This window comes from Plectropomus leopardus, chromosome 14, assembly GCF_026936395.1.
Source record: "Plectropomus leopardus strain MGB_pleo_1.0 chromosome 14, ASM2693639v1, whole genome shotgun sequence".
Lineage (NCBI taxonomy): Eukaryota > Metazoa > Chordata > Actinopteri > Perciformes > Serranidae > Plectropomus > Plectropomus leopardus.
Window position 1 is genome coordinate 25,245,450 of NC_142189.1, and position 19,534 is coordinate 25,264,983.

At 37.9% G+C, this 19,534-nt stretch overlaps 1 protein-coding gene across 2 annotated transcripts in view; it reads right to left on the minus strand.

Annotated features, from left to right (window-relative positions):
• Positions 1–19,534, minus strand: part of LOC121954068 (leucine-rich repeat and fibronectin type-III domain-containing protein 2) — a 289,380-nt gene that overhangs the window by 77,990 nt on the left and 191,856 nt on the right. For both annotated transcript variants that reach the window (XM_088087367.1, XM_088087366.1), the window contains one exon: positions 17,700–17,828. The gene's annotated coding sequence lies outside the window, so the exon portion shown is untranslated. The remainder of the gene's footprint in view (positions 1–17,699; positions 17,829–19,534) is intronic.

Sequence of the window (19,534 nt, forward strand, 5' to 3'; positions counted from 1 at the left end):
CCAGACTTTTTTCTTAAATTAAACAAAATCTCAAAATATCCAAAAATCCAGATGTTTATATTAATCCACATTAATGTACATTACTGAACATGCTGTAATTACTCTAATCAAATATAATAGGTGATGATTGTCTGTGAATCTAAAAATATGAACATTTTTACCCAACTATTTGCTTGGGAAGTTGGGACCCAAAGACGGGCATGTGTAACCTGCTACTCTCTATGCATTACAGTGTGCAAAGCAAAACAGTAATTTAATGATTCAATATTGCCATATTGCCATTTTTTCCAACTACACATCAGCTGTAGTGACAGCCTTTGATGGTTCAGTGGTTCTGACATTCATGACAGAAACAAAAAAAAGCATGCACAGCTCATAGCATGGAATTGAGACATTGTGAAGAGCTTCATCACAGTGGCAGACCTATAGTGTGTCACAGCTCAGGGTTTAACTCCCTGACAGGATGATACATCTGAGAGATGAGTCTGTGTATTTATAGTCTCATTTGCATGCAAGATATATGATGAAGCTGCATACAGTAATTGACTGTGTAAGTTGAGCCCTCCAGTGCCGAACACAAGATGGAATATTTTAGCTCATGACAAGTACACGAGGGGGAGGTTGCATTATGTATGCAAGAGTAATAACACATTTTGAATTCCAAAATTCTTTGTTGTTGTAAAAATCTGTTTTTGGGATGAGCCTCGGCCTGAAGCTCATGTTTGTCTGCCGTCAGGTTGTAATGTACTCGCTTATGCATGCAGGATGTAAATGGTAAGCTAGCTGGATTACATCCAAAGCAGACTTCGAAAACAAGCTTAATATGACATCATTTTATCTGGAATCATACAGCCATGCAAAGCCGCTGCGCATTATCTTTTCTGTTTACACAAAGCGATTTTCATTCACATGCAAAAGATCAACTGACTGTGGATTAGTTTTACACCGTTTCTCTTCAAAATGTGTGTGCCGTTTTTTATTTTGCTACAATATTTCTGCCTCTTTCTGGATAAACCACCATTAAAACTTCTTGGAAGACTTTCAAGTGCATTCGCCTCGACAGAGGGACACAATTCATGCACGTAGGTGGTGTTGCAGTGGTGACACTGCTCTCCTGTGGCAGAGGGTCAGTCCTTGACAACAAAGGATGGCATTTTGAAAGGTCAGCCCATACAGCATGAATACATTGTAACCCCTCTTTCTTATAATGTCTACTCACAATGCACCTTGAGTAGACTCACGTTAGTTCTTTCCGCAAATAACCACTGGGTCAAAACTGCACGCGTCACGTTGCTCTTACTGTTGCATTTTACATTTCATACTACAGAGATGTTTTAAATCTAAAGTGTAAAGAGATATTTTATGAATTACAGCTTATATCTGTAAAAGCCTGAAAGCATATTTGACTAAAAACAGGGATGTTCATATCATTTGGGCAATTTGAACACATAGAAAAGTATTTGTTATCTAAACAGACAATAATTAATGTCAAGCATTTTTTTCAAGGGCTTATTAAGTCAAAAGTCATGTAGTGTCCATTTATGAAAATAACAATTATTATTATAATGATGAAGCTGTGTAAGTAAGGTCAAATCCTATCACATTTATGGATTTGGTGTAAGTTGAGTGAGGAATAGATTCACTTTAAGTGTTTTGTTGCTGCGGTGTTAACTTGTAAGTAAAGCTGCCAATGCCTTTGGCCTGATCGCAGTTGCTAAGCGCTTCAGTGTGACAGCCAGCCACCGGACTCTGCTTCCTGTCAGGGTTAATCTCAAATGATGAGAGAAGTTGTCACATTTTGATGCTGACATCTGAAAATCATTGAAAATGCCCCATTCTACACAGATGAGCAAAGATAAAAACTATACCTCCATTATTAATATCTGTTTTGTGTGCATGCATGTATGTATGCGTGCATGTGTGTGTATTTGTGTGTAAAACCAGTGGCTGAAATTGTTTGCCAACTTCCAATAAAGTTTCCACCTCTCTGCAGTGATCTAAAAGTATAATAAGGGTATATTCAGTGCACCCACTGTAGGGCAAGGTTCACTGAACTATGATGCAAGCAAACAGGTCAGTGATTTGATTTTGGTGTTAAATTTGTTGTGAATTGTGATTAGGCTCAGTCTATATGGAAGCAAATCTGTATTTAGACTTTATAAGCAATGTAATTGGTGCAACATCGAATAGCCAATGTGGAAATGTTATACCACTGAATATGTTACTGAAATACTTCACTTTGAAGAACATCTGCCCAAATGTGTGAGATGTGAATGTTCCTCTTTGAATTGTTTAGCAGGTAATTTCAAGTTTTCCAATTTAAATAACTCTTCTTTTGGGGTTTACAAATATTTAGATGGAGGTTTTGACGGGATTCATATGAATTTTTTTGGATTCTTGGATCATATATATCTGACATAAAGTAACCTCAGAGAACAGAAGTCTGATCTATTCCATTTAGACTAAACTGCATATATTAATCTTAAATCTCAGTGTCTGAATTTCACCAATCTATGTTAGGTCACTTGATTTTTTTTACTCTACATAATTTGCATTTTAAGATCTGAAAATGACTTACAATCCTGAATATGTGTTTTTGAATGTTGGACAGCTTAATCCTCTATCTGAATTTATAATCTCTAAAGAAGATTCATAATCATTTCTTTTATGTGAATTTACCTCAGTGTCAAACTAAACTTTTTCAGTTTGTTATATTTAGTGGTATTTAAATTGTCATTAAATTTTACTATTACATATTCAGTTGCTGGTGAGATTCAAATCAAATATGCCCTTTTCTTTGCTTACATAATTTCCTAAAGACTTGTACATTTGCCTTCTATTTATATTTAGCGATTTGTAACCACTCACAGGGTGAATGGAGCTGGTCAGTGTGCTTGCTTTATGTAAATGAACAATCTCTGTATGTCAGAACCTTGCATTTGTGTAGGCGTTAAATATATGTCAAAGCTTAAAGTCCTCAAGCGGTGCTCAATACCTAATATTCTGATGTCTGAAAACAAGATGTAGACTGTGCACTGGTCTTTAAAACAGAAAATAGACACAAGACTGGGGAATACTTTGTGCTGTCTCCCCTGGCATTCTGCACTGAGGCACATTCAGAGCCAATCAGACTGCGTACGGCGCAGTATCGCAGGTACATAATTGAGGAGAAACAATGCAAGGTTTCAGGCTGTTAGCTATAATGGCTGTACCTCTGATTGTAGTACCTTGTAATTATATTGTCTTTGCTGAACTGTATATATATATATATTTATTTTTTTTATTTTTTTATTTTTGGACCAACAAACACCAGACAGTGTTCCTGACTGCCAACTTGTACTGTCATGGACATATTTCAGTACATCACAAAGCTTCCAATACACCCACAACACTGTCTAAAAGCTTCACATACACCAGAAGACTAATAGAGGATGGATAAAGACGTAGATGATGTAAATTACAATATAATGTATAGTCAAAGTGTTATCTGAAGATCATAAATAAAACATCTTAACACAGTTACATACATTAGCAGTTCTGAGTACATGGTTATTATGAGGGTCTTTTATTCCCATACTGTGGGCTTTAAAGGGTAATTTCTGTATTTTTCATCCTGGACCCTCCTTTCCCGTTTGTATGTGTCTAATGTGACTAATGACTAATGCCAATAACAATTTTTGAAATCGGTCCAATATTGACTATTAAAGATTAAGCATAATCTAGTGAGCAGAGTTTGTTTTTTCTTCTTGTATATCAGTTTTATAAAATAAAATGCTTAGCACTGTGACATCTGGCACAAATTGGGGCTGTACAGGTGGGTTTGCATTTATTACATGATTTTTTGTTTTTGAATTTCCTTCGCTGGTAATCTTCTCACCTCCCCTTAGATGTATGTATGAGAACGAAAAGATAGAGCTGGATCTGACATTATATAAGTGATGAATAAATTATAGAATGTAAAAATGCATAAAATAATATATATACTATATATATAAAATATATCAAGATTTTGATCATAAATGTGTTACACACTGTTGTTAGTCAATAACTACTCGGTGAAATGGTTTAACTGTTTGCCTCCAGGCTGAACTGCAGATTGCACTATGTGAACCTAAGTTCACTGAAATAAATCCCCGGTTGGTGTCGAACACAAACTGACCTGCCACTAACATGCTGAGGTGTTGTTCCGTCTGTGTCACATCTGATTAACTTCCTGAAAACACACCATCAAATATTCAATTAAATATTCACACTGCTGTCAGTCAGAGAAATATGACTGAATAGCTCTCGCTCTCTTTGATAACGCTGATGTTTGTTGATACTGTTCTCGCTTGCGGACTGCTGTTGCAAAAATCAGCTGCTGAAGGCAACAACAAGAAAGATACCAGAAACATCCCAGAGAGACATGAATGGAGAAACGGGGTTGGCTTCAGATGATGAAGGGAAGTTGCTCCACATTTGCATGATGCACGACTGTTGTTGTCTGGCAGTACAATATATGTCATTAGTTAATTAGATGGAGTGGGGGAAAAAAAGCACATCAGTCTATCAATAGCTCCTTTGATCAATAAAACATGAAAAGCTTTGTCAGCAGTCGCTCAGTCACTTTCTAAAACAAGAACAGTGGGTTGTTTTTTTTTATTCTCCTTTCTGTTTGATCACTGGAACTAGATGACTTCATTTCCAGTTGTTTTTCTCCACATTTATGAGTAAAATATGTGCTAACTAATAATTTTAATTAAGTTTGAAGAAGCTAAGTCCCATGTTTTTAATGTCAGTATTAATCATCAGCTATTTTTCTGTGACATCTAAATGGTGATTTACTTTAAATGATACTGCGCTACGAAAGTGTAAATAATCTCACCAACAACAAGTTTCATGCAGTTCCTGTCTGAGTAGGTGGTTACATATTTGTCAGTTTAGTCTTTATGTGTTGGGCACAGTACGAGTTTGGTGTGAATCCCTGCATCACACGTGTCACTGCGTCTTATTTGAGATTTCCCACAGTGATGCTGCTTGCAATATAATTAAGAACTTGTTGTCTAAATTGTCACCTGTTGTGTTGAGCAGTGCTTATACAATGATCGTTAGTTGTTAAGAATTTTTGTGCCTCATTTAATCCAGGCAGTTATTATAGATAATGCTGTATCAGTCTGTAATTCATTTTCTTGATAACATACTCTTTACATACAGGCAATTAAGCCAACTGTGAGTCTGCCATGGAAATTAAGGCAAAACAAAAAAGTGTGATTCTCCTCACAATAGCGATAGCAATACGAAGTCCCATGACGCTCTTTTTTTTTTTTTTCCAATGACAGCGTGAAATCTCTTTGTACGCCCACACTCTACATTGATTGCATCTATAAAGAGCTTGTTTCAGGTAAAGATGAATTTCAACATTTCATATGCTGTATTCATGATCCCTTACAGAGATACAGAGTTAGAGATAAAGAGCAGATTAATGCACCTGCCTCACAAAGGGTTTCCTGAGATGGGATGTTGCATGCTAACAGTATCCAAAAATTTAGAAGGAACAACATCTGAAAATGAAAGCCTTTAGAGGCAAGGTGAAAATAAATAAATAAATAAACATGGGCAATGTTGGCCAAAACATTAAAAAGCTATCTGTTATTATCTCCTATGTAGGAGATAAGATCTCGCCTCACCTATCCTTGGAGATAACATCTCCTATTTAGGCAATAACAACTAATAACCACCACATAGGAGATATTTATCTCCTACATTAGCTCCTATGCAGGGAATATTATCTTCTATATTAAACTTTTAGGCTTAATTAGTCTGTAGAGTAGAGACAGACTTGCAGAATGAAGTGCTCTGTGCACCATACAAAATACATTAAATATTCAGTTCAATGCAGTATCGACAAAAAGTTTTACCTTTTCACTGAACTTACTTCACATACCCTTTGTAAAACATAGATGAACTGTGCTCTGGCGCGTCGGTAGGATTCTATTTCATATTCCGCGCAAGAACTTCCCGCCCGTAACTTCTAGGTTGCCATGCTTGCACATACACAGTCTACTCAGCAAACAGGTGAGAATGTTGAATATTTTTGCATTTAATTATTAAGAGAACATTTGAGGGTTCACTGTGGAGTGTCCTGGTACAAAGTTATGTTTTGTGTATCATTGGAGTCTAACAAACATGTCAAATGCGTTTTCTTCTTGATAAAACATTTGCAGAGCCAACTGTATGAATGTTTTGAATCCTGCCTTAAAACATCTGCGTTTGTAGTCTTCTTCACTGCCTTTGTTAGCAAAATGCTGCCTTTCTCTGTGCATAACCTCATCCTGTAAATCAGTGTAAAAGCTATTGGTAGAAACAAGGATGGCAGCACCCGCATGAAAAGTATTTACATGAAATCTTTTTTTAACTTTTTGTACCTCTCATTATATTGTTCTGTTACTTTTTACATTTAATCTGTCCTGTGCTGCAGGAACAACCAAATTTCCAAATTTATCAGGGATGTATTGTATTGTATCATATGGTATAGTATCGTATTGCATTGTATCATGTGGAATTGTATCTTCATAAGGCTGTGTCTGACTCAGAATTATGTCAGTCAAATTGGATTTGGCTGTTCTATACAAACATTTGACGATTTGATTTGTTTTCAATACAAAGTTTTTTAAGTTTTAACGAGCTCGGCGGCAAGTTCAGGGTGAAAGAGGCATTCACAAAATCTAGCTGTATTTGTCCAACAATATTGTTCTCTGACACCAGCTATCAAAATAAAAGCCATAAAGTTACTGTGAGCTGAGTGAGATGTCTTGCTTTGGACTAAATTGTTGGGCAAACACACAAATGAACAAACCAAACAAACCAAATGATATTAGCTTGCTTTAGGTCCTACCACTTGCTGAATTGGCTCAAAGTGAACATCTGAACTGCATTCATATCAGTACAACATTGCACAGATTTTAATGATTCATTTTTCAATATGTGCCCCATAAGTCACATAAGATCTCTCACTACAACTGGGCCAGTTGTACAGCAGATGATAGCACATCTCATATTTAACACACTGAATAGATTGGAAGCCCTGAGTCATGCATCTGAGAGAACAAACAGCTGTTCAACCAACAGTCAACTCCATTTACAGGAACTGTGTTTTTTCTTATGCCAAAGAAAAAAAAAACCTCCCCATCCTCATTTACCAATCAAAGTGTACCAGATGCATATATTCTTGTGTTTAAAAAATTCCCATTCAGGCACCTTCACAGTGGAAATCATAGAAGGCTCCACTTAAAAGGCTGTCGGCAAACAAGTCTACCACACAAGGCCTTGGGCTTTCAACAGGCTAAATAGAGAGTGAGACAGAAAGTACAAGTCATTAAACCATAGAAAGCTGAGAGTTTGTGGAGCACAGTAGGGTTGTTTTTCTCCATGGCTTATAGAAAATAGCCCGGCTGCCCTTCCATTCCCAATCAATACTTTTTAATCAAGGCAGGCATTCAGGCAGCTGCCATCTTTTTCATGATGTCTGTATAGTGAGAACTTTTGCTTCAACTGTCTGACACTCTTGGATGGAGGTTAACACTGAGTTCCACAAGATATAATTTTACATTCTGATCGTCTTTGAAAGGATGATGGTTCAGGAGTGATCGGGAGTTAAAATGGGGGTAAAATGCACTTATGTGACAGTAGCTGTGTCTCCATCCCAATGAAGTGCAAATTCTAAACATAATTTCAGATATAGGAGAAAGAGTTCATTGAGATATGCGGTAGGTGGTGTGAGATTTGAAAAGAAAAAAAAAAAATCAAAGCTGCGCAAATTTAAAATGTACAAAACAAAAAACAAACATACAAAAATATAGGCTGGAAATGCACCAATAGTAATATCCATATAGCTTGTCAGAGACACTGTTAACCTGTTCTGAACTGCCAGTCAACTGGAGCCAATATAACCAACAACTGGCTGGTAAAGTTTCAAACCATTAAACATGTTTTTCCTGGTGGCTTTGTTTACTTCTTTAGAGCTACAGATTGTATCAAACTGCAAAGAGTATTCATAAATAAAATTACTCAAAAGGCTGTTGCTGCATTGTAATTTAAATCAACTCAATTCAACTTCTCCATGACAACAGAAAGGTTTTATATATTTGTGCATTATCCATGAGCCTAATCATGGAGCCAGCAGGACATTTTGAGTACATCTCTGTAAATGACCTGCTCCAAAACCTATAACATATCAGCACTAAACATTTTTGGCAGCCTGCATCCCACATTAATATCTGATGATAACAGTTTATAAGTTCAATTTGCAATGTAAAATAATGCCAGCATATATGTTTGAGTTTCTCTTGTTCAACTAAGCTTGTTCCGCTAACCTTTTTTTATTAACACAGAGTGTACTGATTTGTGGAGTGACATTATGACTTTTGAAAATATTGCATATTAGCACAGAGTGGATTCCAATTAGATTAAGATTCTTACTGAATCAACAATTAATATTGTTTATGTTAGGGTGTTAACCTTTTTCTGCAGTTGGGATAAATTTTAAGGCTCTAAATGCTCATGAAGAAGTTTTTTAATTAGGCTAACACACTGACTCAGATTTGGAGACTGTAATTACAAGAAGCTGCGAGAATTTCTGGTAGATAGAGTATATCTCATTGGTGCAAGAATCATTGTCTACAGACTTATGGTAAAATGATCACTAATTCAATTGATTCCACCAATTAAAAAAGAAGCTACAGTCATATACAAACAGCTAATTAAGTTTTAATTTCCATTTCTGGTGTGACTACAATGAGGCTTATGATCCTGAAATAATGCGCAAATGTCATCAGGGTGTGACTGTGACATAACTGCCCTGTAACACTAGCAATTTGGCAAAATCAGATCATTTCAATGCAATATATAGCTCTCTTGATGATTTTGACCTATGAAGGGGAATACACTAGACTGGCACTGCATCATTGCCATGGCCACACCCCTTTTTGCACTGTCAGTTGTAAATGGCAAAATTATGCTGGTGACAGTTATGGGTAGCTAGCTTGAATGGCATACTGCTATAGTATAAAATAGTTACAGTATAGCAGCATCAGATTATTATCTCCAATTAAATTGCAACCTATGTTAGATCAAATAGTTGGTTATTAACAAGTTGCTTTTTTACAGACACTTAGCCTGACGATACCTGGTAATTCAGTTAAACATGCATAGATGTTTAAATAAGTAATATCTGACTACTATGTGGGGTCATTGATCCACTTGGACGGCTGAAGAGTGAAGGGACATGACCAAAACTGCTCTTAATTTATTAAGGTATTAGTAGTAATATTTTGGTTCAGGCAAGGTTGCAAAATAATTATCAGACGTGTTGAAAACATGTTTGATGACATGACAGATAAATGCAGAAACTTGTCAAAGTTGTCGAAATATAATCCAAACTTAGTAAAAGTGCATTGACATCTATGAGATGTTTGGTTATCTATCTCCCAAAAAGGGGCGCAACCTTAACATTTTGCAAAGTACCTGCGTGTGTCATCTTGGTCTGTGGGGAGCCTGAGAGTCCAAAATGAATTAAGCATTTATAGCTTATTTACTGTGTTGCAACTTTTACTTTCATTTAACCCACTTCTTCCAACAGGATAAACTGGCTTTAAGGAGTAAATAAGAGTCAATATACAAATATGCGTCTTAAATAAACAATGTGAAACCAAGCAAATTTATTGTTCCTTTAGTGACTACTGGCTAGCTCAGAGAGCCATTGTAACAATGCTTGTTAGTGAGTACCATCAGCGAGTCCCCTGTTTGCTGTTGGCTCTCACAATACAGTAGTTCACCAACTAACCATGTGAATAGTCCGAGTGTTACCAAGCATTCAGCATTTCCTTTTGGGAAAGGACAGATTAACTTCACTTTGCCACTTTGTCATGTGAAGACAAGCCTTCTTATGCAGATAATGAAGAGGATATGCCCTCTGATCATAGAGCAATGTCCTGCCTGATTGGCCATTTTGAACCTCAACAAAATACAACCTAAATACGGTATAACCAAGGGCCCATGAAAACCACAATGCCACATATTTTCATCTACTCCAGATTTCATGGCTGTAAATACTGGCAACAGTATTTCAACTTGTTGAATTTTGGGATGATCAATATTCTTAGCCGCCATAATGTTTGTCTAGTATTGGCCAGATGGGGCCACTGAAAATCTTGGGGTGGTACACCAAAACCAAAAGCCATAACTGATTTTCAGGAATTTACTTATGCTGTTAAAGTATAGCTTGTTAAAACACAGACAATAAAGGATTTGCATATACTTTGCATTCTTATTTTCTAGGTAATATTACCAACTCTCTTGATATACATAGACTAGTACCAGTACAGTTTACATTTTGACTTCCACAACAGTCCTGTTTCAATGTGTTAAGTATATATTTTAGGTAATTGTTTATTGTTGTTTTCTAATAGGCTGGTTGTCTTTATCCTTACAAAAAAAATACAGCTTCAATTTGAAAGAGTATGGACCAAAACATTTTTTCAAGTTTAGAGGTAACTCATGGATTTCCCCTTGTACCCATTTTCATTCATATATATGGAGCTGAGAGTTCACAGAATCCTGAAAGTGACCTTGCCAAAATCTGTCTAACTTTTTATTCGACAAGCTAAGCCAACATGGAAGGCACCAATGGAAGGATGTCTTATGTTGTCTAGTTTTATGAGAAACTACCTAGTGCCACAGCCTTATGAAGAAAGCAACATTGGTCTCCAATTATTTTTGACAGGGGGCGCCAGTGGAAGTAACAAATTGATTGGCTGCAGGGTATTGATTCAGTAATGAGAACCATTCAAAAATCCATCTCATTGACTGATTGAATAGCAGAGTTTTCCCAGATGTTTGCCAAATAATTTCAGAGGAAACATTGGGTAATTAGTATAAAAGTGTTGAGATAACTTCCATTGGCAGGAAACAACCTCTTCATAGAAATATATGGCAAACAATTTCAAAAGCATCGCCATATCATAACACCATAAACCAACCACAATAATATGATTGTTAGCATTTAAAGGCACAGCTTCATATATTACAAGCTCCTGCTCCCAGGTATCCAAACCAGCAGTGACACTATGGGCTGCAGTTCACCTAAGACATCTGCTACATTTCATTTTTTCTACCCCCATCCCTCCAGTGTATCTGTATCTATCAAAGAAAACATCCCATACAACACTTCATTAAATCACAACCAACTGTAACAAATAAAAGTACTTCTGGGTAGCAGCACATTGTGAAACCCCAGGCACTGTCAGACCAGACACTTTCATTGTCTCAGCCATGATGACGCAAGCATAAGAAACAACACTTCTGATCACAGGGCCAGCTCACAGTTTTATCCCCACATGTGAGGCAGGTGAACAGGATTCATGAATCAGACAGCTCCAGGGGGGGCACAGCTAAAACATAGGAGTACTTAGACCATTGAAAGATCGTTGGGGAGGGGCTGATGCGATCCAGCACTCTTTATCTGCGGGACTTGCGCTACTGTTCATCATCCGGGGTGACAGTTTTGGGACAAGTCCATAAACAGCTGCTGAGCTATGGAGGCTGAGCTATTCAGGGATCTCACCATCCAGACATTTTCTGATCAAAGCTCAGTCAGAAGAGGTAAAAAAACAAAAAACAAAAAACAAAAAAAAAAACAGCATAGAAGATTCTCTGCTACAGTTTCATCAGCCAGCTTTTATATAATCTGCTCGACTGTGGGATGTAGCAGATTTTGTTTGACTGTCAAGTTTGCTTTAGTTCTTTGAACTCAATTTGTTTGGGTAATGTTTAAAGCACATCACATATTTCCCCATATTCTTTTCATAGATCTCTTAGGAGAGGCTTCCAAGCACGCCCACTCACAAAAGATATCTGCAGAGGGAACAATGCATCACTGCGTTATTCAAAAAAAAAAATGATGGCACATCACTTTTATTGCAGTGGGTCATGTGCCCCACAGTTCTATTTTCTTCCTGTCACAGAAAGTAGGCCTTTTGCGTCTTGACAATATACAGTTATATTCTGTGTTCAGTGGTGCATCCAAGCGGGATTCCACACTACATATGTCCCACCAGCTGATTTATGTTTCAGCCACTGAACTAGTCAGCTGACACAAAGAGAGAAGTAATATTAACCAATACCAGCACAATGTCTCTTGAAGTTACATAATTATCGAACGATTTTGCATCATGCAATTAACATCCAGCGATAACAGTCAGTGGCAGTGCAGGAGGGCATGCCCTTTATTTAGTCAAGCAAATGTTGCACATGAGATTTTCATGCAGGAGATTGCATGTCCCATCACCTTTTTTCAATGGTTAATTAAATCTTTCCATAAACAAGTGTATAAGTTGTCTGAACTTTACCATACCTTAGCCAGAGATCAATAAGTCAGTTCAAAAGGAATATATGTAAATGAAAACACAAAGAATATTAACTTTCCCTCCAGGAGAAAATAGACTCTATTGGCGGATGTCTGGGTGGATATGAAGTATATGAAGTACCACAGGAGGGATGCACCAAGTTATCAGCCACATATAGGTATTGGCTGATATTTGCCTTGTTGACTGCCATCGGCCTATTAGCAAATAACATGGCATTCATTGATGGAAGTGGCCGATGTATTTCTATTGTGTTCCATAAGTAATGCACAGGCTAAAAAGCAGGATGTTCCAGGGAAAAAAGAAAGTGTGTTCAGGAGAGCTTCCCTGGGAAGGTATTAGGATAAAAGTAAGTAGTAAATTCATAATTGACAAACTCAGACATGCACCCTTTTATTTTTCTGATAATGCTTCACCATGAGCAATGAATCCATGTTGACATTGACAGGAGGAGAACTATTCAGCTGTTAGCTATTGGCAGCCAGTGGTCACATCTGACAGCTCCTGCAGGTTGCATTGATTTACATTATGATGTATTTAAGCACATTTCAGTCAAAATAATTACTGGGTGAAGGTACATTATAATATTCTCATGATATTATATTAAATGGAATCTTAAAAATTTAGTTTTTGAAACTACATTACTACATTATTATTCAAAAATTGAATAAATACTTCTACTACTTTCCACAGGAGAAATCTTGTGATGTCTTTACAGCAACCTAGAAGCTATAGGCTAAATTGTTACTTTAAACATCAGTATCAGTATGGACCCAGATTTCCACAGTTGGTGCATTTCTATACTACAGTACATGAATGGAAGATGACTGCCTAAACTAGCTTACAGGTTTTGCTTGATTGACCCTTCCCTAACCTTGCTGTAGTTGCCATGCACAGATGTTTTATATAAAACAACAACAACAACAAAAAAAACATCACTGGACATAATCCATGGTTTGAAGATTGGTCCAGTATCAAATGTTTCTGTGGGGACTGGTTGAACAACAAGCCTGATAAGCTTTAACCATCCTCTGCACTAAAAAACAATTAGTAATTATACATAAACTCATTTAAAAGTGAAACTGAATGATATGTCACGAGGCTAATAATGTACGTACCAAAGCAAAAGTCAGGCTGGGCTGTCAAAATTCCATTAAGCACCCATCATACACCATCTGACAACTCCAGCTCACTCTAAAACCCTCTAAAATCCATTCAAACATCAACTCAGTCTCCCAATAGCGATCATGCTTTCTGAATTAGCTGAATGATTTTCTATTTTACTTGACTTGGAATCAACAAAACTAATACTTGTTAAACTGGTGGCCTATCATTCAAAAGTAGCAGATGTCAAAACAGTCATGACTTCAAAAGTGGAAACTCAAACTGAAAATTGAATGTGGAAAAAGTCCAAACAACCCTCTAGTCAAATAGCCCCAGCTCATTATAATGTAATACAATCAGTCCACAGAGAGTTTGACTGCACTTGCTCAATATGTTGAGGAGTGACATATTGAGACCACATCAATATTCCATTGCCTATTATTAAAATTCATATTATGGAAGATCGAGTCTGTGGGGGCTGCATTGAAGGAAGATCTTTATTTGGCAAATCAATTAGTCTGTGTTTAATGTGATAGAGTGGATATTGTCCTCCTCCGGGCAAGGAGCCTGTTTCTGGTTAGACAAAAAGCAGCAGGAGAAATTAGACATTTCTACGAGGACTATACTACTGAATTGTTAGTATTATCGATTTTCACTGATTATTTGCATTAGTTTCTGGTCGTGTGTGATTATTAAAATTTCGCTAAAGAATACACTGCATTCACAACAAATGGCTCTCAAATCTTAAATAATGAATGAAACAAACACTCTATAGATATTACAGTACTTATTAAAGGGGTATTTGGGATTACTTGAGGTAGGGTTGTATGGGGTACTTATCCATAGTCAGTGTACGGTGCGTCCGTGTTGGAGTCTTCTTCTCAAAACTGTGGGGAATTCCAACGGACATCTACTGCATGTGATACACTGTCTATGAATAAGTACCCTTCATTTAACCCCACTTCAAAAAAAAAAAAAAAAAAAAAACTATCCCTTTAATATAGTGTACCCCACTGGGGTAATACTTGAATCTAATATACCAGCACTTAAATGTCTCTATAGAGCCTTTATTTGTGTTACTGTATACGTCTTATTTATATTCTGGATAGATACTATGCATATAATGGGTTGTTGACTATTAATGTTACCGAAGGTCATTAAAAGTATGTTTTTCAAGCAGTCCTACTGCATAATAAAACGTTTCCCCACAATAATACAACTATGTAATGAATTCCACATGCATTGTTATTTCTAACGCATGATTAAATTGGACTGGCTAAGTAAGCCACTTAAAATACTAACAAATGGAGCAATTTAAGATTGTTGAAATGTTTATGTCTTTAAAATCCCCTGTACTGCCCAAGAGACATATTAGTAGGTAAATGTGATTTTTTTTTTTAATGGATCTCAATAGCAAAGTGAAATTGATGTGAAACTTTGTTTAGCAGTTTATGTGTACACACCGCACAGCTCATTACTTTTATTATTTAGTTAATTAGCACAAGCTTTACAAATACTGCTGCTCTTTGTCTGTGTCCTCTGTGTCCATGAATCAGTGAGTGAATAACAAAGATGTCTGAAAATAATTCAGACTATTCAGGAAGATCAGCAAGCATGGTGAGACCGTACCAAATCAAATCCTCTGTGAGTCCACTATAAACTCATTTCTCATATATTAGAATGAATACCCCGCCCCCCTGCCAATGAACCACGATTTACAGTCTCTCTGTGTTTTCACTTGACCCTGCTTGTCCTTCACAGTGCCCTGGGATTCTCAACCTATAAAGCAGGTATTATTATCCTCTGCCAGTGACGTAATTTGGCAGAATATTCTACATGGACTCGGTGCCAGCCATGGTCCGGAGGGGAATGTCACGGCCCTAACCTCATCTCCAGCTATCATTGGCTCTGTGTTCATATTCACCAGGAAGCAGAGCAGAGATGAGGAAAATCATGGGGAGAGCAGACAGACGCGGCGATGAGGGAAAGAAGGAAGGATTGAAGGAAGTAAGTAAGATGGAGGGAAGGGAAATGAGGAAGGGGGAACAGAGAAGTAAGGGGATAGACAAAAGATGACAGCAAGGCAAGATGTAATAAGTAGGGAAAGGGAAGCAAGAATGAAGAAAAATGGGAGGGAACAAAAGAGAAGAAAGAAAGTAAGGATGGAAAAAAGAAGAAAAAAATTGAATAAGCAGGGAAGGTGAAGAGGGTAGAAAGGGAGGAACAAAAGACACAAGGAAGAAAGGAAGGAAGAAGGAAATGTGGAATTAGTAGGGAAAGGAAAGGAGCAAGGAAGGGTGGAGGGAAATAGATAAAGAACAAACAACAGAAGAAAGAAAGGCAGGGTGACGGAAAGATGGAATGAAGAAGGAAGGGGGCAAGGAGCAGAAGACAGATGGAAGAAAGGAAGGAGGGAAGAAGGAAAGATGAATGAGAGGTGAATGGAGAGGGGGACGTGAGAAAAGAAAGACAGAAAGATGGAATTAAGAGGGATTGGAAAGGAGAAAGCAGGAAGGAAGGAAAAAAGGAGGGAAGACAAAAGAAAGAAAGAAGGAGGGAAGAAAGAGAAGTAAGAGGAAGGAGGAAGAAAGAAAGTAAAGATGAAATTAGGAGTTGAGGAAGGAAGGCAAAATGAGGAGGAAAGGGTAAGGAGGTTAAGGAGGTAAGTAGGATCAGAAGAAAGGAAGAAAGAAAAAAATGGAGACGGGAAAAATAGGAAGCAAAAGGAAGGACGGAAGGAAGGAATGAACAAAGGACGGAAGGACGGATGTAATTAAGGAGAATGAAGGGAGGATGTAAGGAACAAAATGCATTGGGAAGAGAGAGAACAAAAGGAAGAAAGGAAGGAAGGCTTAATAAAGATAGAATGAAAAGAAGGTGGAGGGATAAGAAGAAGGAAAAGAGGAAAAGACGAGGGAATTAAGAAGAGAAAAACAAAACATGTGGAAAAGAAGAAAAAAGGAGAAGAGGGAATACATGGAATGATGTAGGAGTTAAGGGAGAGAAGGAGGGGAGGATGTAAGGAACATAATTCATAAGGAAGAGAGAGAACAAAAGGAAGGAAGGAAGGACTGAAGGCTGGAGAGAGTTGAGGGGCTCAGAGCGTGCAGATCTGATTGATTCCTGTCAGAGCTGTCTGTGCTCAATCCCTCCTTCATGCCTCCACATATAAAAAAAGGACAGCTGGCCAACTCGCCTTAAAAACAAATATTAAAGGAAGGGATAAATAACATTTGAGAATGAATTAAGCAAAGACATACTGACAGGATTATCGTATTGGACATCTGAGGTTCACTTTCTCTTTATTCTTCACCCTGAAGCAACTTTGATCAGTCCAATCAACCTGCGGTGCGATCCCAACACTGAGCGACTCCATACGCCTGATGCCCTGACGCTGACACGTGTAGGCTGAGGAATTACACAGAAAACACGATCCTGTCACGACAGCTTTGCAGGACTGACACTTTAAAAGCTTTTTGAAACTGATGTCAACATTCATATAAAACAGGCAGGCATCCAGGCGATCACCCTTTTTTTTCCTAGCTGTAGCTAAATAACCTGTTAATGCAACACTGCGGCATGTCGCAGACGTTGGCAGCATGCAACGAAGGTCGCAAGTGGCTCTCTCTTCTTATGCAATTAACCCAGTTTCTCAGTGAGGCAGCAATCTGTGGGGAAGCAATTAAAATCAAAATTCTTCGCAGTGTGTGGACTTCACAGGGAAAAAAACCTTGGACAGGATAGTGTTTGTTTGGAGGCGTTGATTAACGATTTTCCTTGGATATCTGAGTTCTGAAAAAAAATCGATTAAGTACACATGAACGAAGTGAGATAGGAAGAAAAACATGCGGGAAGGAAGAGTGTGTTAAACTAAACGAGGGAGAAAGAAGAAGAAAGGAAGGACAGTAGGAGCAAAAGGACATTTGGGAATTGTCAGTTTACTCTTTTCTCTCATCAAAACCATGATTTCGCTAAAAATCTATTATTCCATGTTGGATATTGAACCGATTCTTAATTTATTCTCAGATTATTTGTTCATGAATGCAAGGCAGCTCATGCATAAAATCTTATCAACTCACTTGACTCCCTTTAATACAAACACAGCCAATAGAAAAGGAGATGCTCCCTCCATCTATTTATTTGTTCTCAGACCTGACTGTGTGTGTGAGTGTGTGTACGAGCGTACTGTGTACCGACCTTGAATTCCTCCTGCGGGCAACAAACAATCCCAAGTCTTTCCCCTCCTCCCACAAATGAAGGTTGCAAGGTGAAGTCTGTGTGTGCGCTGAGCAAGGAGTCCTCCACCTCATCCGTTCACTCTTTCACCTGCAGGAAAACAACGAGGAGAGACAGAGAGCAGTGATATGAGAAATGCCATTGATATCAAGACATTTGTGTGTCATCCAATCATTTTATTTTGGAGGAGACAGAACACAGGGTCTGTCCAAACCCTTGCTGAGGTCTGGAGTTACATCGTTCTCTAAGGGTAGCATTAAGAAAGTCGACATAACAACAAAGTCTTGTTTTCTGCATTTTTTTCTAGTTGTTGTGACGGATATGCGTATGTCTTATTTTTTTATGAAAAAGAAACAAATCCTAAAGGCATAATGCCATGCAGGAGGGATTTTAATTCAGCACGGCCTGGAAAAGCCTTTTATAAATTGGGTTACTGAATCAGGGGAGGTGCCCACACACACACACACACACACACACACACACACACACACACAGAAAGAGATACTGTAAATGTAAAACTGCAAGCTGTGGGCAAAGTTCACAAAGGAGAAACAAGCAGTTAGTAAGTGAGCTTTAAAAGTGCTGGTTAGCATGTACCGGACCAGACTAGCTGTTCCCCCTCATTTCCAGCCTTTATGCTAAAATAAGCCAGCCCATTCTCAATCCGAACTCATAAAACTGCCAAGTCCAACGAGCTGCTACTGTTTTAGTTGGTGCTAACCAAGCAGACGTTGAAGCAACCATTGGCTAAAAGGAGAGCAGCTCTAGAAATCACAGAAACAAAATGTTTGCTGTTCCTGCTTGGAGTCGAGAAAGATTGAATGCAGGTATTGTTTGACTTTGAACCTTTAGGTACTACTTGGCACAAAAGCATTGAGTACTGATACCCAACCCAAAGAATGTGCCACATTGCGTGATATTAGTGTTTAGTGTAGCATAGTATGTCTGTGAGGGCTTTTCAAAATTTTTTCAAGGGAATCAGTTTTGAAATGGAACTATTATGATTGAGACAGCTGAGACATAGCTTCCAGGGAAACACGTTGTCTTAAATTAAAAAAAAAAAAAACACTGTCTGCTAAACAACACGCAGCTGAACTGTCCCTTGAAAAAGTATATTTGAAAAATAAATAATGAAACCAGAACCATGTTAAAAGCTGTGATACATCACTGTTTGTCAGGTTTCAGTTGAGACGGTACACTTTTGAAAGTACAAAAGGCTTTTTCAGCCAGAAACCTTTGATCTGAACATCAGTAAAATACGCCGTGCTTTTGCCTGAATTTCATCTTCTTGGCTGGCTGTCGCTTTGTTCTCTCATTTTAATTCATCCCATCTGAAATCAACATCTGAAATGGGTTAAATCTATGATATTTACATTGGGAAGAGCCTATTTTTAGTGTTGCACCACCAGTGTATAGGTTATTTTAACAATACAGGTGTCTTTTTGACAAAGTATTTTAAATCACGAGGCTCCTCTAACCTTGGACTCACTGCTGCTCCTCACCATGCAGCCCCACAGGTCATGGGATGAGGTTGCCACATCATAGAGCCTTGGGTCAACATGATAATTGGGGGCGCCTCTTTGTGTCACGCTGACTTTGCAAATCACTTCAACGTGTTTTCGGGGTAGGTGCCTGCAGCGTACATCACTCAGCCACCAGCCTGCTTCACTCGGAGCTAAGTGCTGTGCCAATTATTGCATGACACCGCCATCCATATCTGTTCTCATGGAAATTCATAATTTATGACACATCCTCGCTTCTGCCTCCGGGGACCTGAATGCTATTATCCTGCTAAA